We start from the raw sequence: 7111 nt of genomic DNA, 5'->3' as shown, positions 1-7111 counted from the left end.
TTGTTTGTAGACTTTTTGATGATGTCCATTCTGACCGGTATGAGGTGGTATCTCATTGTAGTTTTGATTTGTATTTCTCTAATAATGAGTGATGTTGAGCATCTTTTCATGTGTTTGTTAGCCATCTGTATGTCTTCTTTGGAGAAATGTCTGTTTAGGTCTTTTTCCTACTTTTTGATTGGGTTGTTTGTTTTTCTGATATTGAATTGCATGAGCTGGTTATATATTTTGGAAATGTATTCTTTGTCCATTGTTTCTTTTGCTATTATTTTCTCTCATTCTGAGGGTTTTCTTTTCACCTTGTTTGTAGTTTCCTTTGCTGTGCAAAAGCTTTGAAGTTTAATTAGGTCCCAACTTGTTTATTTTTGTTTTTATTTCCATTACTCTAGGAGGTGGGTCCTAGAAGATCTTGCTTTGATTTATGTCATCAAGTCATTGCATTTTAAATGAGCATACTTCTGAAGGATTCAGGAGTCTAAATAGTGAGCTGTTAGTTAAATGCAATAGTTGGCTTCATCAGTTTTATACTAATAATCATGAGCCTCCGTGTCAAGCATGCATCTTCTAAGTCAATTGCATACTCCAAGGCTGTAGCCTATCAGGAGTATATAGCATCACACAGTGTAGAAAAAAGAGTGTAGGTTTAAATCCCAGCCCAAGAAAACCTTTACCACATGAACCTATTTGCTCTTTCCCAAAGGTGACAGCTTTTTGTTTTCCATGTATTTGCATATTCTATTCCCTCTTCTTTGAATGATCTTTTCCCTGTTTGCTTGGCTAACTCTTACTTTTTCTTGAAGATTCAACTGAAACCTGCCTCCTTCAGGAAGCCTTCTCTAAGCATCCCTGGCCTGGATGAGGTAATGCCTTTTTTCTGTACTAAGAGACACATCAGGCTTGCCAGCAGAGGGCTTATAGCCCTGCAACATAATCATCTATATATTTCTTCTCTAGTCCTGATTACTTCTCATACTCCTACTCCATCTCATCTCAGAACTCACACACACACATCACTCATTCAATTATATATATATATATGTATATGTATATATATATGGACTTTTTGATAGCTAAGTTGGTAAGGAATCCGCCTGCAATGCAGGAGACCCTGGCTTGATTCCTGGGTCAGAAAGATCCACTGGAGAAGGGATAGGCTACCCACTCCAGTATTCTTGGGCTTCTCTAGTTACTCAGCTGGTAAAGAATCTTCCTGCAATGCAGGAGACCTGGGTTCGGTCCCTGGGTTAGGAAGATCCCCTGGAGAAGGGAAAGGCTACCCACTCCAGTATTCTGGTCTGGAGAATCCCATGGACTGTATAGTCCATAGGGTAGCAAAGAGTTGGACATGACTGAGCTACTTTCAGTTCACTTCAAGAGTAAGGACTGTGCCTACTTTTTTGTATCTTCAGTGCCTAAAATAATGGAAGGTACACAACTGATGCTCAATATATCTTCATAGTAGTTGACATGACTTAAAATTAAATAATTGTTTGAAGTTGTTGTTAAACTTTTGCTTCCCATTTAAGTGGAAAAATGTTATTTGTCCTGAGATAAAACAAACATATACCTCAAAGTGATATGACTTCTATTGGTAATGAAAGGAGAGTCACCTTTACAACCAGTTTGACATCACAATTACTTGGCATGATTTAGGAAGCATTAGAAGGACCTAGCCTTCCTACTCATAAATAACATTCTGGCTGTGACACAATGCCTGAAATAACCATAATTATTCAGTCCTATCATTTTGGGTAATAAATAGTGCTGTTACAGTAAAAAGTTAACTTATAGAAGAAACTTGTTTGATAGTTTCCCAGGAAGCATGACATTTAAATAATGAACATGAGTCAGATAAATTTGAAAAGAAGAAATCAATTCCAAATACATAGAGAATGGTTCTATGGTAACCCAAGAGCATGCTGTTTCTGGATTATAATACATATTAACTATAAACTCACCAATTTCCCCTAGTACCAGTTCTGAATAGGACCTCTTAGTAATGCTAGTGACTGGAGATGGACAACAGGTCATTCTAGAATTTCCTAAAGTTCCATCAATCAAATACCACTTTCCTAATTTTGCCATATCTGGATGTCATCTTTGAAGCTGAAACTCCAATATTTTGGCCACCTGATGCAAAAAGCTGACTCATTTGAAAAGACCCTGATGCTGGGAAAGATTGAGGGCAGGAGAAGAAGGGGACGACAGAGGATGAGATGGTTGGATGGCATCACCGACTCAATGGACATGAGTTTGGGTAGACTCCCAGAGTTGGTGATGGACAGGGAGGCCTGGTGTACTGTGGTTCACCAGGGGTTGCAAAGAGTCAGACATGACTGAGTGACTGAACTGAACTGGGTGTCATCTTTACTATTATCTAATATTTATATTGAAACTAATTCACCTTTAAAATTAAATGCCTATGATAATCTCAGTCTTAAAAATCACATCTGTGATATCTTGAGTTAAATGTACTACTTTTTTCCCTAATACACATTAAGATAATAATATAACTACTGAAATAATTGAATTCACCTGGGTATCTTAAGTTGGGAAACAATTAATAAATTATCTTTTGAAATTAGGTTGACCAGCTTTCAATTACTGTATCTAAAATTTACTTACTATATCTTCAGACAATTTATTTCAAACTCAGATTCAATTTATTTTTTAGTAAAACAGGGTCAATAATAATGCCTACATTTCAGAGTTCTGAGGTTAAAATGTAAAAATGACTGTAATGTATTTAGCACACTATATGTCTTGAGAATATAGCTGATGTTCAGTAAAGGCTAAAGCTTATTTGTAACAATCATCGATAGCGATGTCTCAAATATTATGCAGCCTTATTCTCACAGAATTCTAAATACTGTACTTTGACATTGCCCGATTTGTACTTGAGACCTGGAAGCAGTAGATGGTATTATCTCTATTTTATTAAGTCATATTTTACTGAAGCAGAAATAAGCTAACCTATGGATTCCCAATAGTTCATGATTAGACTGTTTCTCTGTTTAGTTTGTGTGTATGTGTGTAATCAAGGTTGATTTGAATCATTATATAACCAAAGATTTAAGGAATAATTTGTTATAGATGGTTTAACTACCCAAAGTAGCAAAATAAATCATTGGAAATATTTCTATTTGGAAAAGTATTAAATTAAACAAACAGAAACAGGCTCACAGACATAGAGAATAAAACTTGTGGTTACCAAAAAGGAGAGGGAAGGTGGGAGGGACAAATTAGGGGTATGGGATTAACACACAAACTGCTATATATTAAATAGATAAGCAACAAGGATTTACATGTTAGCAGAGAGAATTATATCCATTACCTTCTAATAATCTATAATGGAATATAATCTGCAAAAATACTGAATCACTATGCTATATACCTGAAATGGAATACTTTGGCCACCTGATGTGAAGAACTGACTCAGTGGAAAAGACCCTGATGCTGGGAAAGATTGAGGCGGGAGGAGAATGGGATGACAGAAGATGAGAAGGCATCACCGACTCAATGGACATGAGTTTGAGTAAACTCTGGGAGTTGGTGATGGACAGGAAGGCCTGACGTGCTGCAGTCCATGTGGTCGCAGGGACACACCTGAGCGATTGAACTGAGCTGACGCAATATTGTATATCAACTATATTTTTTCAATAAAAATTATCCAAAACCTGAACTTGATAAACACTACCAGATACATAAAAATATGAGATTTGAAAAAGAAAGAGATGGGGAGAAGGAGAGAGTCTCTGTGTATGATTCTACTAACACATAAAGGTTTACTTAAGCAATACAGACACTTTTTTGGCACCAGCAAAGTGATACACTGACATACAGACTAACTTTAAGAAGCCTGGGATAGGAGAAGGAAATGAACCAATTTACTCTAGCAACTTAGAAAGTCAGTTTTTAAAATTTTAAATAATTAATTTTATTTGTATGAATTTGTGTCTAATATCATCACTATTATAGAAAAAAAAGAGCATATTCAGAGCATAATCTCAAATTAGAATTGAACAAATGGGAGCTACTATTTTAAAGTTTAAAGCTGTAAGTCATAATATTTTAATAGTATCAGAACCTCTAAATTTTAAACTTTCATGGTTTGTTGAGACTAGTCTATTGAGCCCAGTCTCAACAAGTAACATCCTAACATCTGTGGCCCAGTTCCCACACATCACCACTTCATTTAGCATTTCAGTTTTGCAACATGTGGTTCATGCTTCTTTACACCTCTGCATAAAATGAGCTAGCCTGCCCTCTTAACTATTTTTCCCTCTTGGTATTTTTGTCACTCAGTATATATTATTTAAAGCTGAAGATGGTAGTTTTCAAATATCTATCTGCAGAATATAGCATACATTGGCTATTTTAATAAATTGAAACCTGATTATTTATAATAATTATTAATAATAATGATTATCTATAATATATATATATATTTGGAGGGGTACCAAATTACTTTATTTGAAGGAATGGTACTAAAGAAAGAACTTAAGTAGATGTTTTGTTACAAATTATAGAAAAGGTGAAGGTAACCTAAATATGCATGCACTGCCTTGGTGACCAGGGAAGTCACCCCTGTGGCTGTGGGAAGCCAGCCTGAGGCTTAGCTCTCACTGTGTCCCAGGCTGTGCTTGTCAATGAGGTACTCTGCCATGCCAGATCCAGGGACCCCCATCATGCGCAGGTTGGTTATGTGGTCACCCAATTATTTCATGGTTTCCACCTGGTATTCAGGTAATGAGTCTCAATGAAATCACATAGATGGGGATCATTTTTTTCAGTGCCCAGTTTGTGCAGTTTGGGTAATGATTGATTTACACTTCTTTCCAAGCACAGCGCACATTCCATTGCATTCTGCCCATTCTCCCAGTCATCACGGTCTGGTTTCTTGACATTCTGAAGGAAGATTCGGCCGCCTTGCAGGTTCTGCAGCTTCATCATTTTCTCAGCATGTTCCCTCTCCTCATGAGATTGGTGAAGAAAGTATTTAAAGACACTCCATAGCGGTCAAAATAGTATGACATGGACAGGTAGACATAGGAGGCGTAGAGCTCCAGGTTGATCTGGCGGTTGATTGCGGCCTCCAAGTCCTGGTGGTAGTTCTGGCGCACCTGCGAGGAGGATGCGGTCGTCATGGCGGGCGGCTGAGAAGGGGCGGTGGTGGCGGCGGCGACGGCTGCGCGGAGCTGGAGCGGCAGCGGGGACCTTGGCCCAGTCGGAGGGCGCTGTCAGGTGGTGACGCGGGCTGGCTCGTGTATATATATACATATATATATACATATATACACATTGAAGTCGCTCTGCGACCCCATGGCCTGTAGCCTACCAGGCTCCTCCGTCCATGGAATTTTCCAGGCAAGAATACTGGAGTGGGTTGCCATTTCCTTCTGCAGGAGATCTTCCTGACCCAGGGATCAACCTGGGTCTCCCGCATTGTAGGCAGATGCTTTACCGTCTGAGCCACCAGGGAAGTCCATATATTGCAGCCATGAAATTAAAAGACACTTATTCTTTGGAAGGAAAGTTATGACCAACCTAGATAGCATATTCAAAAGCAGAGACATTACTTTGCCAACAAAGGTCCGTCTAGTCAAGGCTATGGTTTTTCCAGTGGTCATGTATGGATGTGAGAGTTGGACTGTGAAGAAAGCTGAGCGCCTTAGAATTGATGCTTTTGAACTGTGGAGTTGGAGAAGACTCTTGAGAGTCCCTTGGACTGCAAGGAGATCCAACCAGTCCATTCTAAAGGAGATCAGCCCTGGGTGTTCATTGGAAAGACTGATGCTGAAGCTGAAACTCCAATACTTTGGCCACCTCATGCAAAGAGTTGACTCACTGGAAAAGACCCTGAAGCTGGGAGGGATTGGGGGCAGGAGGAGAAGGGGACGACAGAGGATGAGATGGCTGGATGGCATCACCGACTCGATGGACATGAGTTTGAGTAGACTCTGGGAGTTGGTGATGGACAGGGAGGCCTGGTGTGCTGCAATTCATGGGGTTGTAGAGTCCAACACGACTGAGCGACTGAACTGAACTGATATATATATATATATATATATATATATATATATGTATAATCTTTGTGTTTCTCTTAAGGTGAAAAGAAAAACTGAGTTCAGCCATGTTTCCACATTCAACTCTTATTCTTTCTCATCTTTATCAGGTCTCTTGTAATAATTTATCGTGTTTTGTCTTTAGTTTTTTGTTTTTTGTTTTTTTTTTTCTCTTCTCTTTCCTCACCTTGTACTTTCCTGGGTGTCTTATGTTTACATATCTTCTAAACTGAATCCATCACTACTGCAGTAAGTAAATCCTTTGTAAAATACTAGAGTTTTGCAAGGAATTTCTTTTTACAACTTTTCTATATAAACGTCATGATATTTGTCAGAAAAAATTAATACAAGAAACTGAGTGAGCAAGTCCACTGAATAAGAACAAAGTAAACATTAGGCTTCTTCATCTTGGAAGCATGATTTAAACAGTGACCAGTATTTGTTTCATAAATATTTATTGAGTACCTTTTATACTTCATATCCTGTATGGGTTTTGATATAGAACAGTGAACAAAGGAAAACAATTCCTGTTCTCATGGAGCTTACATTCAAGTATCAGTAAAAAGTATGACATTACTGGTCGAGGTTTAGAAGGCTTAAAGTGTATATAATTGGGAACAGGGGTATTTGACAAGAAAAGAATACAAATTTAGGAATAGAAATTGGACATATAACTATTTAGAACAAAAAGAAATTCACAAAATTAAAAAAAAATTAAATCTGGTACATGCCACAGGCATTATAAAATTCAGAAAAGTAATAACAAATTACTTCTACTAATAAACTGACATACCAATATAATACTTTTTTCCTAAAATGTTAGTTGTACATTTTTTTTAATTTTTTTTAAATTTTATTTTATTTAACTTTACAATATTGTATTGGTTTTGTCATATATTAAAATGAATCTGCCACAGGTATACAGTTGTGTTCCCCATCCTGATACATGTGTTCCCCATCCTGAACCCTCCTCCTTCCTCCCTCCCCATACCATCCCTCTGGGTTGTCCCAGTGCACCAGCCCCAAGATAGCTTCTTCATACATCT

General features: G+C 37.8%; 1 pseudogene; it reads right to left on the bottom strand.

Moving 5' to 3' along the window:
• Window positions 1-4454: 4454 nt before the first annotated feature.
• Window positions 4455-5170, bottom strand: LOC129644818 (ferritin heavy chain-like; annotated as a pseudogene).
• Between the last annotated feature and the right edge of the window lie 1941 nt (window positions 5171-7111).

This window comes from Bubalus kerabau, chromosome 2 (genome assembly GCF_029407905.1).
Source record: "Bubalus kerabau isolate K-KA32 ecotype Philippines breed swamp buffalo chromosome 2, PCC_UOA_SB_1v2, whole genome shotgun sequence".
Taxonomy (NCBI): domain Eukaryota; kingdom Metazoa; phylum Chordata; class Mammalia; order Artiodactyla; family Bovidae; genus Bubalus; species Bubalus kerabau.
The sequence above is the reverse complement of the archived record's forward strand: the minus strand, read 5'-3'. Positions and strand labels throughout refer to the sequence as shown.